Consider the following 21,914-nt stretch of genomic DNA (forward strand, 5'->3'; position numbering starts at 1 on the left):
AGTATGTCCACTTGATGATGGATGATATATTCTATATATGTCAGTTAAGTCTAGGTTATTGATTGTGATATTGAGTTCTATAGTTTCTTTATTCAACTTTTGTTTGGAGGATCTGTCCAATGGTGAGAGAGGTGTGTTGAAGTCACCCATAATTATTGTGTTGTGGTCTATTGGATTCTTGAACTTGAAGAGAATTTGTTTTATGAACATCGCAGCACCATTATTTTGTGCATAAATATTGATAATTAATATGTCTTGTTGGTGAATGGTTCCCTTTAACAGTATATAATGTTCTTCATTATCCCTTTTGATTAACTTAGTCTTGAACTCGATTTTATTTGATATGAGGATGGCCACCCCTGCTTGCTTACGAGGACTGTGTGCATGGTATATTTTTTCCCAACCTTTCACCTTCAGCCTGTGTATGTCTTTTCCAATCAGATGTGTCTCCTGGAGGCAGCATATTGGTGGATTCATTTTTTAAATCCATGTTACCAGCCTATGTCGCTTTATTGGAGAGTTTAAGCCATTAATGTTTAGAATTACTATTGATATATGGTTTGTATTTCTAGCCATGATTGATTATTTATCTTTTTTTTTTTTAAATTTAGTTTGTTTCTCCATGATTAGCTTTCCCCCCATGCTCTGTCTTTACTGAGGTACTTCCCAATGTTGGTTTTGATTATTGTTTTTTATTTCTTCCTCGTGTAGTGTTTTGCTCAAGATGCTTTGCAATGCTGATTTTCTAGCTACAAATTCTTTTAACTTTTGTTTATTATGAAAGATTTTTATTTCGTTGTTGTACTTGAAGCTTAATTTTGCTGGATACAAAATTCTTGGTTGGCATCCATTGTCTTTCAGTGTTTGAAATACGTTGTTCCAGGATCTTCTTGCTTTCAGCGTCTGTGATGAAAAATCCATTGTTAACTTTATTGGTTTACCCCTGAATGTATTCTGCCTCCTTTCTCTTGTAGCTTTTAATATTTTCTCATTTTTCTGTATATTGGATATCTTCATACCAATGTGTCTTGGCCTTGGTCTACTGTGATTTTGTATGCTTGGTGTCCTGTATGCATCTACAATTTGTATATCTGTTTCCTTTTTTATTTCTGGAAAGTTTTCTATAATTATTTCATCCAGCAGGTTGCTCATTCCCTTGGTTTGAAACTTTGTGCCTTCCTCTATCCCAATGACACTTAAGTTTGTTTTTTTTATGTTATCTCATATCTCTTGGATGATTTTCTCATGATTTTTTACTAGCCTTTCTGAGTTGGCTAGACTCTTTTCAAGATGATATATTTTGTCTTCATTTTCTGATGTTATGGCTTCTACTTGCTCCACTCTGTTAGTGATACTGTCATTTGAGTTTTTAATTTGGTTTATAGTTTCCTTCATTTCCAGAATTATTGTTTGATTTTTTTTAATAATCTCTATCTCCTGATAAAGATGATTAATTTCTTCTTTTAACTCTTTATGTAATTCATTTTCAATGTGTTCTTTAACTGTTTTAATTTTCTGTCTCATATCCTTTTTAAGGTTCCATTCCATCTGTCTAAGGTATTCCTTGAGTTCTTTATTTGACCATTTTTCTGATGCCTCTAGGTCCTCTTGAATATTTAGGCTGTTCTGCATTGTTTGTTCTCCTTTTATTCCTTGCTTTTTCATGCTGCTCATGTTACTTCTTGTTCTGTTTGACTGCTGAGTTACTTTTTACTCCTATAAATTTATTTGATGCTTGGGAGGAAAGGTATTAGAAGGGAAGGGAAGAAGTCACTAAAGAGAATGAGAGTAAGCAGGTAGAATTCAAGGAAGGGGAAAGATGGAAATTGAAAAGAAATTAAAAGACAAAAGAAAAAAAATGAAAATAAAAAAAGAAAGAAAAATTTTAAAAATAATTAAAAATTAAAAATAAAAAATAACTTAAAAAATTTTAAAAAAATTTAAAAAACAACAAAAATATGAAAATAAAAAAAACCAAATTAAAAAAAATTAATAAGTGCAATCTTAGAGTTTGATTAACTTCTCTTCCAGTTCTGGAGCTATGCCCACCGGGCCAAGCTTCTCCTCTCAATATGCAGGAACCAATCAGTGTACAGCAGCTCCTCCTCCCTTACTGGGCGGGTCTCCAATCCTGAGTGCCTAGGGCCTTCTCTTGTGTCTAGTCACTTCCCCACTTTTCCTGAAGCCAGGCCCTGCTCACTGGTGATGCTCACCACAATACTGGCTACACGCCAGGTCTGCTGCTTCCGGGAGCCCTATTTTCATGAATGACTGGGCACACTCTCCCTGTTTGCCATTCCCTCAGACCCTAAGTTGTGGAGCTTGGGGCTGAGAACCCTCAGCAAATTTTTCTTGCCCTCTGGTAGCCACGCCTCTTGTAGCTGGTGCAAGAGACCTCAGTTGTCAGCACTGGTGGGAGCGGTAGCCGGGGGTCCCGCGCCACGGGTCCCGCGCCACTCCTGATTTCCTTGGTCTGGCTATCATGCTCAAGGGAGAGCTGGGAGGGGCCCTTAAGGTTTCCCTGCTGTGTGGAGAGGGAAGGCTAGAGGGTTACACACCTGTCGCTGCTGGTTTCAATGAAGTTATCTCCTCTGCCGCATTCTGGTGATGTCAGCTCTCTGCCATGGTGGTATCCCATGCAAATGGCGACAGTTCATTTTCTTTGCTGGGTGGCCAATGTAATGGGTGCGTCCTGACTGGCTCTTCCAAGCCCCATCTTAATCCTGTGTCCACTGCCTATGAAGGCTCAGTTGGCATTAACCTCCGCAGGTTCAGAAGGGCCGACAAGTTGTTTCAGCGGGATTGTTTAGTGCTGAGTCAGAGCAGTTTGTCTGTGAGAAGCAGGTGAACAGGAGCTTGAATTCAGCCAATCCAGGCTTGGTGTGTGTTCTGAGAGGCCCAGACTGTTCGCCCCAGATCCACATCAGCTCAGCATTGCCTAGTGATCCTGAGCAAACAGCATTTAGACGGTTTACGACTCCCTATGCCCACTCAGCTGAAGAGGTCAGAGACTTGATCTCTCCGCGCCCACCACCATGTTGCCAGCATGCACTATGTTTTTAATATGTTTTTGTATGTAGTTTTTTTCAGTATTTTATTAAGAGTTGATGCATATATATTCATTGGGGATATTTGTCCAAAGTTTTATTTCTTTGATGTATCTCTGTCTGGTTTTGGTGTCAGGTTTATTCTTCCCTCATAGAATGAGTTTGAAAGTGTTTCATCCTTTTCTATTTCATGGAATAATTTGAGGAGTATTGGTGTTTGTTCTTCTTTAAGGGTTTGTTAGGGATTGCAGAGAATTTATCTAGTTGTGGACTTTTCTTTATTGGTAGATCAAAATGTTGATCTATGAAAAATAAATTGCTTCAAAAATGCTAGAAATCTCTGGGTTCAGTGATACAAACCTATAATACCAGCAGCTTGGGAGGCTGAGAGACGAGAATTGTGAGTTCAAGGCAAATCTCAGCAATGGCTAGGAGCTAATCAACACAGTGAGACCCTTTCTCTCAATAAAATACAAAGCAGGAATTTTATGTGGCTCAGTTGTTTAATATCCCCAAGTTCAATCCCCAGTACCAAAAAAAAAAAAAAACTACAAATGAGAAAAAATTATGAATATGTATAAATGTCCATGAATCATTCAGGTAACAAACAGGAAAGGGAAAAGTATACTTGAAAAAAAATAGATCTCACTGCTTTTGTGGTGCCAGTGATTGAACCCATAACATCAGGAAATTGAGGCACATTCTCTGTGAGTGGGCAACATTTAAAGCTGTTGTCTTCCACTTTTAGTACTTTTTTACATCAGTATAGGACATGAGGGCATATAGATTGCATGCTGAAGAAGTATGAAGTCTATAAACATCTTCCACTTATGAGGAGGATTGAGAAAATTGACATCACATTGTATAACACAGTACTAAATAGACCATCCTGCTCTCCTGGGACCAGCTAAACTCTTCTTTATGGAATTTAAAAGTCTCAATAAATCATAGTTTGGGCTGGGGTTGTGGCTCAGTAGTATAGCGCTCACTTAGCACATGATAAACACTGGATTTAATCCTCAGCACCACATAAAAATAAATAAAATAAAGAAATTGTGTCCAACTACAACTAAAAATATTTTTTAAAAAGTTATAGTTTATAAAATTGTCATCAAATGGTCTTTTACATCTACCTTGCCATGTGAAATAAGACTAGAATGTGAATAGCATGCATGAATTGAAATACTCCTCTTCTTTTGAGTGGTGAATATAAACTCAGTCTATATAATTTTAACAGTACAAGTCCTTTGTACTTCTCCTCCTCCACATCATCATCATCATCACCATCATTGTCAGCATCATCATCATTATTTATTTCACTGTTGGGATTGAAGCCAGAGCTCCTTCATTCTATGCAATACATTACCACTTAGCTCTTTCCTCTGCCCTACCAGTAGATTCTCTCAGAGTAAATGTCTTATTCTTTTGTTGTTGTTGTATTGTTTTGTTTTGTTTTATAGTTTTAATGAAGTGGGAAAGAAATTCTTCTATATGGAGAGACAATGTTTGGCTCATTCTGAAAGCATGAGTGAGTTCATAGCCTATTTAAATATTTAATCATATCAGCTATTACTACATAACAACTTGCTGCTACCTCCCTAGTGCTTTTTTCTGTATTTCCCTATGACCATGTGGTATGGATAAGAGTGTATAAATTCTGAAGGTTGTCATCTTTCAACACTTTTGTCCCTAGGGGAAGTAAAGTTTTGTTTGTACCACACATAAGATAGAAAAAGTAGCTGGAAGTAAGAGATGAGCATATTTGCTGTCTCCTACACTGGAATGTCTTTGTAAGCTTTCTGTCCCTGATTTGTTTACTGCTTTTCTGTAATTTCTGTAGTAGTTTTTTTTTCATACATTTGTTGACCATCTGAATTTCTTCTGTGAAGTGCCTGTTGAATTTCTTTGCTCATTTATTAAATGGGTGGAGGTGGGTGATGGTGTTATTATTAATTTTAAGCTGTTTTTGTTATTGTTGTTGTTGTTGTTGTTATTATTATTATTATTTTATCTATCCTGGAAGTTAATGCATTTTCTGAGGTGCAGGTGGCAAAGGTATTTTTTCCTATTGTGTCGGCTCACTTTTCATGTTCTGGGTTTTTGTCTTTGCCGTGAAGAAGCTTCTTAGTTTGATGGAGCACCATTTATTGAAAATTGGTTTTACTTTGTGTTGAGGGGCCTGCCCTTTCAGCATCTACTCTTGGGAGCTTGAGGGCATACAGAAACCCCTCCAAAGGCAGTTGCAGATAATTGCTTCTGCTATATTATGCAGCAAAACTAGCTTTCATAGTGCCTATGTTCCAATTTACATACAGCAGTCATGATAGGCCAGAGGGGATACACAACATAAAATATTATGGGAGTCCTGCCACCAAGAGTCTAGCAACTGGGGAGTAATTTCTTGTCAAAGGAGCAGGTAAATGGTGCTTGCCAGTGTTCTGACAACACTCTGTTCCAAAACATAGTGTTGTATGTTAGGACATCCCTGCTGCACAATGAGAAAGATGAGCATTCCTTCATGTAGATCCAAGGTCAGGCCCACCAACAACTTCTTGTGCTTTAGAGATTTTATTAATAAGTCAGTTCCTGAGCTGATATGTTGGAGTTTTGGGCCTATGTATTCTTCTATCTGGTGCAGGAATTCTGGTCTAAAACTTAAGTAATTGATCCACTTTGAGTTGAGTTTTTGTGCATGGTGGGAGGATTAGGGTTCAATATAATTCTACTACATATGGATTTCAAATTTTCTCAGTACCATTTGTAGAAGAGGCTATCTTTGCACCAGTATATGATATTTATGCCTTTGTCTAGTATGAGGTAATTGTATCTATGTGGGTTTGTCTCTGTCTTCTGTTTCATTGGTGGTCTTATCTGTTTTGTTGCCAATACCATACTGGTTTTGCCTTTATAGCTCTGTAGTGTAATTTGAAGTCTGTTATTGTGATACCTCCTGCTTCATTTTTCTTGCTAGGTATTGTTTTGGGTATTCTGGGTCTCTTGTTTATCTAAGTAAATTTCATTATTGCTTTTTCTGTTTCTGTGAAGAACATCTTTGGGCTCTGGAAGGGAGTTGCATTGAAATTATATAGCACTTTTGGTAGTATGGTAATTTTGACAATATTAATTCTGCCTATCTAAGAACATGGCAAGTCTTTCTATTCCTAGGACCTTCCTCAATTTATTTCTTGAGTGTTCTGTAATTTTCATTGTAGAGGTCTTTTACCTTTTTTGTTAGATTGTTTCCCAAGTGTTTTTTTATGCTATTTTGAATAGGATAATTTTCCTAATTTCACGTTTAGCTCATCTTTTATTGGACTATAGAAACAAAGTTGATTTATGAATGTTACTTTTGTATCCTGAAATTTGATGAATTCATTTGTGTTCTAGAAGTTTTCTAGTGAGTATTTTTTGAGGGGATCTTCTTTATATGGAATCACGTTTTCTTCAAACAGTGCTTGTTTTAGCCCTTTCTTTCCTATTCATATCCCTTTAATTACATTCCTTTGCCAAATTGCTCTGGCAAGAGATTAAAGAACCTGATTTGTTCATCTCTCTATCATTCAGTCGTGAATTTGGTCTTCTGGTGTTTTATTCATTTATGATCCAATAGATTGCAGAGTATTATCTCTACATTTTGTATTTGCTAAGAGTTGCATTGTGTACTAAGAGAAGTAGTGAAAGTGGGCATCCCTGTCTCATTGCAGTTTTTAGAAGAAATTCTGTAGTTGTTCTCCATTCATAATTATGTTGTCCTTGGGTGTGTCATGTATAGCTTTTACAATGTTAAGGTATGATTCCTTCATTCCTATTTTTGCTAGTGTTTGAAGCATGAATAGATGGGGTATTATGTAAAAAATAGATGCTACATCTATTTTGATAATCAAGTGTCCTCATCTCTGTATCTATTTGTGTGATGAATTACATTTATTGATTTCCATTATTTGAATCAGCGTTGCATTCCTGGGATGAAACCCACTTGGTCATGTGCACTATTTTTTAAAATCTATTTTTTGTATGAGATTTAGCAGTATTTTATTGAGAATTTTTGCATCTATGTTCATCAAGGATATTAGTCTGAATTTTTTTTTCTTGATGTATCTTTATCTGGACTTAGTATCAGTGTGAGATAGGCTTCATTTAATGAATTTGAAGAATTCCCTCTTTTTCAATTTCATGAAATAATTTGAGAAGGATTGGTATTGGTTCTTCTTTAAAGGTTTGGTAGAAATTGGCTGAGCATCCATCTGGTCCTAGGCTTTTCTTTGTTGGTAGAGTCTTGATGACTTTTTTATTCTCATTATTGGAAATTGATCTCTTTAAATTTTCTATATACTTCTGGTTAAATTTGGGTAGCTCATGTCACCTGGAATTTACTGATGTCTTTTAGATTTTCTAGCTTATTGGAGTATAGATTTTGAAAAATAGCTTCTATTCATGATCTGTTTCAGTAGTATCTGTGCTGATATTTCCATTTTCACCATAGGTTTTGGTACTTTTCATTTCTCTCTGATAGCTTGGTTAATATTTATCAATTTTGTTCATTTAAAAAAGTTTTGATTCATTTCTTTTTTAGTTTTTATATCTTGATTTTATCAATTTCATCTTTGACTTTTATTTTTTTTTATATTTTGCTGATTTTAGTGTTTTTCTCTAGGTCCTTAAGATATAATGTTAGATTATTTTACTCAGTAACTTTCTATTCTTTTAATGTATGGGCTCAATGCTATAAACATTTCTCTTAGAACTGCCTTAATAGTGTCCCAAAGGTTTTTATATATTGTATCACTATTCTCATTTACATTTAATTTTTTTATTTAAACTCTGATTTGTTCATCTATGTGTTCATTATTCAATAGTGAATTTAGTCTCTTAGTGTTAGTTTTTTTTAAAATTTTCATCTTGTTGATTTCTAGTTTTATTCCATTATGGTCTGACAGAGTTCAAGGTATTAGCTCTATTTTTGGTATTTGTGAAAGGTTGCTTTATGTACTAAAATATGGTCTATTTTGGAAAATGTTCCCTGTGCAGCTAAGAAGAAAATGTATTCAGTCATTGATGAGTAAAATATTCTGTGCATTTCTGTTAAGTCTAAATTATTTATTGTAATTTTAGTTCTATATTTAACTTTTGTTGGTATGATCTTTCTAGTGATGAGAGACACATCTTAAAGTTCCCAATATTATTGTGTTGTGATCTGTTTGATTCTCTATATTGGGAAGGAGCTCTTTGATTAATTAGATGCTTCATAGTTTGGAGCATATATATTTACCACTATTATTTCTTCCTGTTGTATTACTCTACTAAGCAGTATGAAAATGGAATTTTTTATCTGTTCTGATGAACTTTTGCTCAAAGTCCATTATATCAGATATGAATGTAGATACACCTTGTGTATAAGATCCATGTGAATGATATGTTTTTCCCATCCTTTCACAGTTAGTCTGTGTATGTATTTGTCTAAGAGGTGAGTCTCTCGGAGACAGGCTATTGTTGGTTTCTTTTTTTTCCAAATCAATCTGCCAGTGTATGTGTGTTGATGAGTTGAGTCCATTAACATTCAGTGTTATTATTGAGAGATAATTTATTTTTCCTGTTATTTTGGTTCATTTCTAGTTATCAAGTTGAAATAGATTCTACTTTGATTAACTATTCTTTTAATTTTAGTTTCTGTACGTTTTTATTTGCATATTTTATTTTTTCTTAATAAAATATTTATTGAGTGTGTTTTATAATGCCAGCTTTCTAGTTGTGATTTTTTTAACTTTTGTTTATTATGGATGTTATTATCTCATATTAAAATCTGATATAATTTAGTATTCTATGCAGAATCCGTTTTCTTTCAGAGCTTAGTATATATTATTTCAAGACCTCCTAGCTTTTAGGGTCTTTGAAAAATCAGCTGAGATCTGAATCGGTTTGCCTCTGAATATCACCAATCATTTTTCACTATCAAGTTTTAAAATTCTATTATAAGTAAGATTCTATACTTATTCTGTATGTTAGGCATTTTCATACTATTATGGCTAGGAGTGTTATAATTCTGTATATTTGGAGTTGTATATACCTCCTGTGTTTGATTTTTCATTTCATTCTTTAAATTTTGGAAATTTTCAATTATTTCATTGAAAAGACTGTTCATTTTTTGTTTTGAAATTCAATACCTTCATCTATCACAGTGAATCTTAAATTTGGCCTTTTCTTATTATCCCATATATATATTTTTAAATTCTGGTCATGGTCTGGTAACATCTTTTCTCCATGATGAACTTTATTTTCAAGACTATGCACTACTTCTTTATTACCTGAATATTTGTCCTTTAAGTCATCTAGTGTATTGGTGATGCTTTGCATTGCATTTTTAATTTGGTTTATTGATTTCTGAAGTTTGAAAATTTCGGATTGATTTTTCTTTAGAACTTCTATTTCCTTTTTGATATTTTACTTCTTGTGTCTTCTCTGTGATTTTACTTTTTACCTTGTCTTTTATCTCATAGATCGGTTGAAATATAAACTTTCAAAATTCCTTCTCTGATATTTTCTTCACTGTGGTTTTTGTGGAATCTGCTTTTGGGTCATTCTGGTTTGTTTGGGATGCTTTGTTCCCTTGCTTGTTCATATTGTTTGTGTGTCTATTCATGTATCAAAATGGATCTCTAGTAACAGAACTTCTATTCTGTGCATTTCTAGTGATCCTGTAGTTATCTTGTGGCTCACAGATTGGGGGGGAGCCAAATAATTGCAACCAACTGTGCATAAAAATATAGAACTAAATTGCATACTTAATTTTTATTTTCACACAAAGTTAGTTGGCACAATAAACAGAACTGTATCAATTTATATCAGTAACAACAGTAAGTAATCATGAGTTATATCTTTCATAAAATAAAAGAATAAGTGTTTTCTATAGCTTCAATTGTATTAATTGTTGCTTTAGCATTAGTGGTGGTGTGTGGAGTTTTATAAACCAAGAGTTCTATGAGAAATTAAAAATAGAGTTCATTATGAAGAAAAAAGCAATGGTGATAGAAAAGGATTAGCGGTTTCAAGATGTGAGTAGGGCAGAAGCAAAGTGATATAGGATGTATTGTTTATGAGGAAGAAGGAAAAACAAGTAAAAGAAATAAAGAGTAAAGTGAGAATAATGGAATTTGACTGTTTCTAAAAGAAAAGAAATAGAAACAAAAAGAAATGAAAGGTTTGAAACAGAACACACACTCAATCCAATATAGGCTAATTGAAAACTTTAACCCTTAACAACAGAGTAAGGAAAAATAACTGTTTCAGAATAGTACAAATGAGAAAGCATAAACAAATATGTACAAGTGTATGAATGTCCTCCATGTATCCATCAGTACACATACAAAAACTAAAAAGAGAAAAAAAAAAACAGGATTGTTACTGAGAGTATGTGCTTGCTGTCTCTTCCAAAGTGTCTTTTCATCTCTCAGTTTCTATTCTCCATGGGATGGTATGGGGAGCTGTGAAAGGTGCTGTCAGCTCCACCCCCAGGGTATAGGTCATGCTAGGTTCTACAATATGTTCTCAGGGGAGGCAGTGAGGTCCTGTCTTTGCCCCAGGTGTTTCATTTCATGGGGAGTTACTGGGCATAAATAAATCAGTGCACACCTAGGACTTTACTCTTCTCCCCAGGGCTACATTCATGGGACAGGGAAGCCAGTCCTTTACCAGTTCTGTTTTTTCAGGGTACTGTTCTTTCTTACCTCCTTAGGTCTGCCCTCAAGCACCAAGGTTCATCACTCCTGCTCATTGAGATTTTGAAGCAACTGCCACTGGTCTTGGGCACAGCTGTGTCAGGGGGGAGAGGAGGACAGGCTCTCTTTGGCCTGTCTGACTAGTATTACCCCCAGAAGAAATACTGTCCATGTCAGAAATTCTCCTGATTTGCTAGGCTCAGTTTATGTCTTGTGGATGGTGTCTGCCAGATTTATATATCGGACTGAGCCCCAACAAATGGATCTAAATTTCCAGTCTGAGTTGGTGCCATTGCAGTGCAGATGTTTAAATATGTCTACAGCTTCAGCTCTCTGTACATTCCAGGCAGACTGGTGGTGACTTTCATGCACAGTTTAATGAGTAGAATAGCTTGACCCTGTGGTCCCACATTCTGCATTCCAAGACTGTCTGCTGCACTTTTCATATATGTAATTAGTTTTAGGTAGACACAGTATCTTTATTTTATTTTACATGGATTGAAACCAGTGCCTCATGCATGCTAGGCAAACACTCTACCACTGAGCCACAACCCTAGCCCCTTGTCTGCATCACTTTTTAGTCTTTTTTGTCCTAATGTACATATTTCCCCCAATCACATCAGATCCTAAGCTCCACCTCTGTTTCTCACCTTTGTCTGATATATGCCAAATTCCCAGTTTTCAAGGTCTCTGTCCAATATTGAGTATCAGTGACATGCTTTTATCTCCCACCTCACAGAGAAGCAGTTTTCTCACTCTCTGAGTCCCATATGTTGGAGCTGTGAGAAAATCCACTTCCTGCTAATTCACCATCATGTCTCCCCTTGTTTGACACTTATATATTTATGCTACTTTATTTGACAATGATAAGTTTTTTTTTTCATTATTGCAACTTTTAATAAGGATTATGATTATGGGACCAATGATTTACTTTTAAGTATCAAACTTTGATAATTCCTGTTGTTTCTTCCTTGCATTTGATAAGTACAAAGTTGGAAGCATAGGAGTTGTTAATGCATTCATTACTTACCTGTCATAAATACAATTAATATTAATTCTAAAAATTTCTACGAGTATGGGTCTGGAGGAACATTTTATAACAAAACATCAGAGTCATAAAATTTTATATTTTATATTTCTGTTTTTGATTAATTATATATTTTACTGTTTTATTTAATAGTTAAAGAAAGTCCTAAAGATGACTCATTAAGAAGGTACGAATTTATAGATTTTAAATAAAAAATGTCTATTAACTAAGTGGAGAGTGAAGGTAGAAGGATTTGTTGAGTATTCTAGTGTGGGACAGACACCACATTCAGTTAACACTTGTTTCCTAAAGTTATCTTATAAGCACTTTGAAAGTATCTGTGCTATTATAATCTGTTAATTACTAATAAAGAGCTGTCATTCATAGAGGTTGACTATTTGTTTCATATTTGTGTAATTAATAAGTTTCAGGCCTGTGTTTAGACTGTAGTCTTACCTGGCTGACAACTCCATTGTGTTGTTACATTGTACAGGTTGATACCAAGTGGGACGTATACAGGAAAAATCAATTTTACAATTTATTTCAATGTGTCTGACAAATGTATTCTAAATAACATATATATTCACATTTTAACTTTCAAATTGTGTATCATCATTTAGAAAGTCAAAGGCAGTTGTGTGTTAATTCTGATTTATATTTTACCTGATAAGCCAGGTTGTAGTCCAAGATTTTGTCCTGATATTGACAGTTCCACTAGTAATCAGGATTTTTTCTTAATATATCAAAAGCTTTTATGGAAAATCTCACAGAGCTATGGCCTCATTGTTTCTAGTAAACAAGAAGATCAGGCAAGTGCTGTAGAGAAATTATTTTACTGAAAGTTATGAATAACATTATTTAGACAATGTTGTATTACTTATATTAATCCTTAGAGGTCATTCTAATTTCTCTACTTCCTGATTTTCCAGTTAGTTTCTCTTCAATTACTACCCCTAACAATTTTATGAAGACTTTTACTTTTATATTTTTTTTCCTTTTTTATGACTATAAACTTTTATCTAATTTCTATTTGTATTTTCTGTTTTGTTCTCTTTGTGTTTCTATTTTATTTTGTCAATTGAATATTTTTTTTCTTTTGACAGATCAAAAGTTTAGAAATTTAAGAATTTTAAGGAATTTTAGAAACCTTCTTATCTTTCAGCATGTGTTCTACATGCCAGCCAAATGATAGTTTTGAGGATGTACCGGAAACTTAAATATATTAAAGGGAGTTTTCTGGGTACAAACAATGACAACAATGAGATTTAAACTCCACTTTCTTAATTCTGAGCTCAGTACATTTTTTGGTTATCATTTTTAAGGTGATTTTTTAAATAATAGATTGAAGATTGACTATGGGAATCCAACTAAAGAGGACAAGACTAGAATTTTTAAGTGAACACATTGGTAGAGGTTCAAAATTTAACTAGTGAAGGAAAGGGCTATAAAAGTATTCACCCAGAGTAACAACACTGTTTTGGGTAGGATTAAGCATTTTAAAAAAGAGACCAAAATCTTCGGGTTTATGATTAGTTTGATGAGCACAAAACAGGAATGAAGGACACAGAATATTAAAAGCTCTCTATAAAGGCATATTAATACAAAATTTAGAGGAAGTCTTAATAGCATGTATTTTGCCTGTTTTCATCTCTGCGATGTAAGAATGGATTAGAGACTAGTGAAACACACTGTGGAAATTGTTAGAATTCATGAATCTGTGGCACAAAACAGGTTTTCATTCACCTTCACTTTCTTTCCAAACTGCTGATGTCCTTAAAATGTACATGTAGTGCTGGGCAAAGGAGTGATGGGCAGGGAAAGTTATTACAAATCTTCAGTTGAGCAGTTGAAAAGGTATTCAGACAGGCCAATGATTGAGACTCCATTTAGTTTAACCTTGTGTCAGGAATCTGAATATTCAAGGGATGTAGATTTCAAGATTACAGACTGCCACTGAGTTTTGCAGATGAGTGACTGGGAAATGGATTCCCAGAGAAAGGACGGTATTTACATAATAGCTAGGGAAACAGAGGTACAAATACCAAGACTCTGCTTTTCTGGCAGTCTTTCCCCCCGGGTGTCTGAGTGCTTGTAAAGGTTTTAAAGGGCTTGCTAGTTTATGAGGACCTGAATAAAGTGAGACCTATACAGGAAAAATCAATTTTATAATTTATTTCAATGTTTCTGACAAAGGTATTCTAAATAACATATATATATATATATTCACTCTTTAAATTTCAATAATTTTTAAAGTTCCAGAGAACTCTGTGCATTATTTGTGGGTAGAGGGAATAAATAGTGTATTATTATTGGTGATTTCAATGCTGAAGAACAACATTGCTTAGTATTTGACTCCTGGATATTCAAGAGAGAGAACTGTGCCTCTTGTTATCTTGTCTTGTGTTACCAGAGGTTTGTTTCAGTTCAGGTGAAAAAGAAATGTCAGCCATTAATTGGGTTTTAAATTCAGCCTTTAAGACAGGCAATTTGCAAGAACAAATTATTATCTGTTTCTGCTCATTTATTGGCTATTGCTCTGAATTGGAACTAAGAGTGCCTTAATATCTATATTGAATATTTTATAGATTCACAGCAGTAGAGTCAGAAAGAGGTGAACACAAGCTATTTTGTTAAATTGGAGGTCATATTTTAATGAATCAATCAAGAAACACCATTTAATAAGTTATACCTTAAATTAAACAGAGTTTATTTTAAAAAGAAAACTATTCACCATTTTTGTTATACATTTTTGCTTTAAAGATCTATCAAAAAATCACACTCAGGTGATTCCTTGTTTGCAATGGTTCAGGACAGCTATGAAGCTCCTATTAAGGTAAAGTGATCTTTTGTAAAAAACCTCATGTTCTTGCTCTGAATTTTATGTTTTAAGATGTTAATGCTGAAAATTTAGCTATATTTTTCTTATATTTTATATGAATATTTGCTAAGAATCCATTTTAAAGAATTATGTTGATTTTTTTTTAAAAAAATGCTTTTTGTATCACTGTTCTCTCAAGTACTTGGGGATCGTGGGGGCTGGAAGTAACAATGGGCTGTGAAATACGTAGTGAAAGAAAAATTGCATTAAAACAGCTTTCTAACTGTAGAGGAAATATAATATTTATTCAAGGATTTTTTGTATCAGTTTTCATTACTGGGATTTTTAAATCATTCTTACATGACTTACAATACTCATGCCTAAATTAATTTTTATATAATTGTGGTATTTCCCTGGTGCCTTTAGTTTGGAATATATAATATACATTGCACATAACTTTTCTTTTTTTACTTGGACCCTTGATATTTTGGTATCATAGCATTTGAGGAGACCTATATTCTCTATTTCTTTCTGTGGCTCCATATTTATACTAAAGTAACATTGGGAATTATGGCAACCCAGAAATCTAGAATCTGTATCTTAATACTTGTATTAAAATGGCTTGGATATCCATACTTTGAGTATTTCTACTAAAAGTGACAGTAATTAAAAAAAAAAACTATAGGTAAATAGCAGAAAGATTAGAAGAACAGAAGGAAGTACTGGGTCCTGAATTAGAACAAATTATATTCTATGCTTTTATAATTATATTCTAGTATATGACTTCTATTTTGACGTATAACTGAAAAGAACCAATAAAAATTCTAAAGAAATTTGAGGTAATGAAATTTTCTAAAAATTTATTCTTAATCTAATCAAAGAATAAATGGTGTGTGCAAAGTAATTACCAGTTCTGGAAGCAGAAACACTCAATAATTGTATGGTAATACTTTAGTTTCAGAATTGTTGTTTTTCCATTATAGTTTCTTAAAATATATAAATTCTATGTCAAATTTTGAAATTTCAAATTTTAGATGTTTCTGTATTTACTTACTTTAATGTTTATTGTAAAACACTACTATTTTTATGAACTATTCCAGGTTAGGAAATATATTTGCAAATATCCTGGAGAAGCTAAAATAAGGTTAAATGTAAATGACATCTTTTGTTTTTGAAATTACTTTAATTTTATTTCAGTTATGAAGAGCTAATGGATAAAATTTATTATTCATCCATTTTTATGTTGAACATTTCCACCTCTAGTTTTCCATGTGAGAGAACTATATGATATTGTTTCCTGAGTCTGGCTTATATTATTTAACATTATGCTTCCGTGTTTTATTCATTTTCCTAAAATTAATTTAGTTTTGTTGTTCTCTAAGCATAGAAATCTTTCTTGTTTATATATACCACATTTTCTTTATCCATTCTTTTATTAACTAGCATCTAGCCTGATTCTATAATTTGCCTATTATTAATAGTGTCATGGCAAGATGGGCATATGTATATCTCTAAAATAAGCTGACTTTAATATTTTTTGGTAAGTACTGAGTAGTATATTTGAATAATAAAGTAGTTCTATGTTCAGTTTTTGAGTAGCCTTCATATGAATTTCCATAGTGATATAGTAATTTAAGATCCTGCCATTCACATGTAAGAGATTTTTCTCCTCATCTTCCCAATATTATTTGCCTTCTTGATGATTACTTTTTTAAATGGTGGAAAATGGGAACTTGATGTTGTTTTGATTTGCATATTCCCGATTGATAAAGATGTTATGTTTTTTTTGTTTTTTTCCCTGAAGTGTTGGCCATTTGTATCTCTTATTTTGAGAACTAGCTGTGCATTTGCTCATTATTTAAAAGGTTTTTGTTTTTGTGGTGTTAAGATATTTGCATTAATATTTTTAGGATATTAATCCTCTGTCAGAAGAATAGCTGGCAAATCTTTTCTCCATTTCTGGAGGCTACCACTTCTTACTGTTTTGTGTTTCACTTACTACGCAGGAATTTTTCAGTTTGATGCACCTTCTCTTATCCATTGTTGCTCTTATTTTCTGAGCTGTAGGGGGCTCTATTCAGGAAGGTATTGCCTACATACTGAAGTGTTTTCCATATATTTTCTTCTAGTATTTGTAAACCTTCTAGTCTGGTACATATGTCTTTAGTGCTTTCTGAATAAACTCTTGTACAGTGTTAGAAAATAGGCATCTAGGTTTCTTCTTTTACATACGGATATCTAGTTTTTCCAACACTATTCCTAAAATGTTGTTTGTCTTATCTCCAAAATATGTTTTTGGTGTCTTTGCCTTGTATCACAAGACGGTACCTGTGTGGGTTTGCTCTCTGACTTCTTTTCTATCCATTGGTCTATGGGTCTTTCTTTACACCAGGACCATGGTTTTTATTACTATGGCTCTGTTTTATATTTTGAAATTGGGCATTGTGGTTTATCCATTGTTTCTCTTATGATCAGTATCACTTTGTCTAAGTATATTTTTGTTTGTTTGTTTTTCTTCCATACAAGTTTAGAAGTAGTTATTTTCCCCCCATTTCTGCAAACAATATCATTTGAATTTGAATGGGAATACATGGAATCTATAATTCATTTATGGTACTATGCCCATTTTTACAATATTCATTCTGCTTCTCTGTGAACATAGCAGATCTTTTTACTTCCTATTGTTTTCTTAATTTTTTTTCTTCAAAGTGTAATTTTTCTTGAAGAAGCCATTCACTTTCTTGTTTAGGGTTATTCCTAGCTATTTTTAAAGTTATTTGAATGAGCCATTACTCTTGCTTTATTCTCTCTAGGTTTGCTATGGTATATAGACAAACAGTTTATTTTTATATGTTTATTTTGTATCCTGTTACCCTGATGAATTCATTCATCAAAGTAGAATTTTCATAATATATTATTTATGTTCTTCTAAGAATAGGACTAAATCATTTGCATATAGAAATAATTTAACATTTTAACTTTCCTATTTGAATCCCTTTTATTTCTTTCTCTTTTTCTAAAATTTTAAGTACTGTGATTAGTGAGATTGGTGGCAATGAACATCCTTGTGTATTTCCTGATTTTAGAGAAAATATTCTTGATTTTACTATTGGCTTTGGGTTTGGTATACTTGGTCTTTATTATCTTTTAATAAAATTCTCCTATTTCTAATCTCTTAGGGCTTTGTCATAGAAGAAGAGGAGGAAGGTCTTGATGACACCAAAAATAAGCAGCCACAGGTGTGTTCACTCAGATATATTTTTTTAAAACTTCTGATTTCTTACTTTATTCCTTGTTTTAAGAAAGTCAATATGGGCAGATTTGATTACCTTTCATAACAGTGGTTTGAAATCCAAAGATAATTTAATATTGAAACCTAATAGAATTTAACTGGTTATGAATCTGAAAATAGCATTAAAATTCAGGATAACATGTAGATAAATATTATCTTTGTGATTTGGGCAGAATTTTTTTCTGAATATTACTTGGGTTTACATTTTTTTAACCCCTGATAATGATGAAAAAGTTGAAATTAGTGGTTTTGCTAATAACCATTTTAATTAATGAACATATATAGTGGTGATGGTCATTGAGTACATTTATGGTAAGATTGTCCTTCCCAGTGGCTCAGTTTTAGTTACATATAAACATGGAAAATCACATCCATCTCAGGTGCTCTGTGGGTATCACAGGCAGAGTTAGTGAAAAGACACACATACATGCAGATCCTAATCAGACAGCAATTTCAGACCAGTTTTTCTCATACACTCAAATGTGCATAGCTCACACACCCAGCCCATGGATGGCTGGTGAAATCCTTGAATTCATTTACTATTCTAAAAGCCAAAATTTTAGGTTTCTTTTGGTCTGAGGCACTCTACGGTGCCTCTCCAGGTTTTCTTTTTTCCATAGCTGCTCTTTTTTTTTTTTTTTTTTTTATCCAGAATGCACACAGGAGCCAATATGACTCAAGCTCTGAAAATAGTCAGGAAGTGCTGAACATTTTTGTGCTGTCATTTTTCTTCATTGGTGTACTTTTTAGTTCTCTCTCAGAGGAACATGTTGTTTACTCTACCCAGATCCTGTGTGTTGCTTTCTAACAGTACGATAGAAACATTTCTTCACCCTACTTTGTCATTTTGTTAAACTGGAATTTCTCTCAGTGAAACACTTACTATAAGCTCTTTAGATTCTGTGAGAAACTGTGATGACCAAAATGAGGCAAGTCCAATAAAGTCTTATTCCTGCTCAACATCACATAATTCCAAATCTCTTATCACACTGAGTCTCATAAGTCTGTTATTTAAAACATGTAATGCAACATAATATTAATTATGTTTCTCAAGAATGTTTAATTAAGTATTTAATGCATTCTCATCTTGTGGGGTTGTGATATATGGTTGTTTACACTCTTAGAATACATGCATTTATTTTATTAAATTTTCAGGGAATACCTTTTCTATGATATCCATCCTGCTTTTACCAAATCAGGAGCCATTGGGAGACAAGAGTTCAGTTTCATCTGAAGCACCAATTCTAGGTTGCCCTGTGGAAAATATGACTGTACTTATCTACATTTAGCTGCTTTCAAGACCAAAATTTGGGTGATGTCTAAAAGAGTGATAGTGAAGTTTTCATGCAGCTCATTGGGGTTCTTTATTTTGCAGGTATTTTCTGAGGGTGATCCACAGATGTGCATTTCTCACTCATCTGGAGAGAAACATTATATAGCAAAAGAAAAAGCAGATGGACATGTCCATGGTAAGAACTACATACTCTACACAGTTCTTTGGACAGAATATTGATTTCTAACATGAATGCTGATTTATTCTAATACTTGGAAAAATGAACCTAGTAAACAGGTAATAATGAAAAAGTGAGAAAGATAATGAGTTGTCTCTCTTAAGACCAAAGTCCAGCAGCAGGTTATAGTGGGAGTGTCCCTCTTAGTTTCTATACAAAACATGCATAGATCATACTAGAGTTGGAAATTGTGAAGTAGAGAGGATAAGGGTGAATACACATTGGGAAAGGCAGAGAGAGTGTGTGCAGCGAGTAAATGAAGGAAAAAGAAGCCATGAAGGCTGATAAATTTCAGTCATGTACCAGAATAAAAAGACCACCTGTTCAAAATGTGGAAGGAAAATGGGAGTTTCCAGTTGTGCAAATGACTCAAGGTGTGAATATTTTTTCTCACCCCTCATTTCTGAGTTGTCATTAGAAAGGAATTGACAAGTGAAGAACTGATCATGAAGAAAGGAAGTTTATTTTCTTTTTAAGTGAAATGTTCATAAATCCATGTGTCTAGTCATTAATTTATATAAAACAATATTGTAATTAAAACAAATAAAAAATAAAAATACTTATATCATAGACATTCTTGCCATTACCTGGGATGGAGCACAGATGGCAGACACAGAAGTATGGGAAGTGAAAAAATGTGCAAATTGTTATGGACTGATACCTAAATTCATAGGTTTTTAAAATATTCTTTGGACAATTTGGAAAGGAGAAGGGAGAATAGACACTGAGAAAAGCAGAGAGAATACAGTGAGTAAGTGAAGGAGAAAGGACTTCTTCTCATCGTTCAGGTTTGTTAACATGATTGGGTGAAAAACTTGCTCTATTATTGTAAGGCATTTGAAGGCAGGGAAATGAGAAGCAGACTAAGTGCAGACCCAGACTTTCAGACTCTAGTAGATCATCTGTGGGGATCCCTATTCAAAATGCATACTCTGACTGACCTGGCCTGCACATCTATGTTTTCTTCCATGTAAGGTGATTCCAATGATCACTATCTGCCAGCCACCATGTAAAGAGGTCAGGAAAGGATTTCCTTTTAGCAAAACTAAATGCAGAGCCACTGGAACATCAAATGTAATCAAGTTATTGCATACATCTAGTTTTTATTCTGATCTTGTCTCTTGGCAAGTGATAAGAACTGAAAGTACAGAATTTATATTTCTTAGGTCTAATCCTTAAATTGGGAATTAAGAAAGACTGGTGGACTGGAGTTGTAGCTCAGTGGTAGAGTGCTTGCCTTGCATGCGTGAGGCACTGGGTTCTATCCTCAGCAACACATATGAATAAATAAACAAACAAACAAATAAATAAAAATAAAGACATTGTGTCCATCTACAACTAAAAAAAGAAAAGAAAAGAAAAAGAAAGAGTGGGGATAATTCATAGACAAAATGGAAAATATAAATAATCAAGACCAGAGATCAAGATGTTGCTTTTGAAAAGTTCCTGGGAAGGAGAAATGTGGAAGAAACAAAATAAGTTAGCTGGGTAATCTTGGAGGGAATGATGGGGAAACTGAGAGCATGCAATTTAGGGGCTATCAGTATATCTATCTTTCACAATATGTGAGAGATTGTAACTTGTCCATCAATTGAATCATGAGGGGCTTGTAAGTTGGGGAAAGATTCCAGCCATGACCATCTTTTCTCCATACCTATCAGACATACTGCTTGCTGTGGTTTAAATTGAGTCATTCTGAGGAGCAAAATTACATTTCAGAATCATTCATGGTTTTTAATGACAGCTCTGCTCTTTCTCTTCTTTCCTCTCTTCCTTTCTTCCTTCTTTCCTTTCTACTCTCTTCCCTCCCTCTCTGTCTTTTTTTTCTTACATAATTACTTTCTGTATTTCTTTCCTATTTGCCTGAAAATAAAATCATGGGCATTTGATCATGGGCATTCTAGAAATTCACTTCATTACAGAGGTACATCCTCATCCTTCAAAAGCTAATTATAATTTTTTGATAGGCCTGGCCTTTTATGAATACACTTAAAACACTGGCAAGTCACACCAAACCAAACTCATTTGTAAACAGAACTCTTTATACAGTTTACTCTTTGAGTACCCAAAATCTTTGTCATATATGCGTGTGTTTGTGTGTGTAATAATATATTATTGTTATCAGATAAAGCTGTGCTCTTCCATTTCAACTTTCCATTTAAATTTTCATGTCTCAAAAGTTTAAACCAATTAAACCTTATTTCTTAGATGTGGAAACTATCTGTTCTCACACAAGGGGATCATGAAAATCTAATCTGTTTAAACCAGAGAATACAGGAATAGAGGATGCACAAGAGGAACCAGCATCCCACCTGAATATAAGAAACAAACAATAGGTGTCATAGCTTTCAGTGTCAAAATATGTATTTCAACTGACTCCTTCAGATATCTTTGTTGAGAAATGAACCTAACATTTCCCTGGGATCTGAACACAGCTTTGGCCTTACTAAACAAAAATGAAAGGACAAATGCAGTAAATATATATACTTAAAATTATAAAGATGAAA

This window comes from Callospermophilus lateralis, assembly GCF_048772815.1.
Source record: "Callospermophilus lateralis isolate mCalLat2 chromosome 10 unlocalized genomic scaffold, mCalLat2.hap1 SUPER_10_unloc_2, whole genome shotgun sequence".
In the NCBI taxonomy this organism is placed as follows: Eukaryota; Metazoa; Chordata; class Mammalia; order Rodentia; family Sciuridae; genus Callospermophilus; species Callospermophilus lateralis.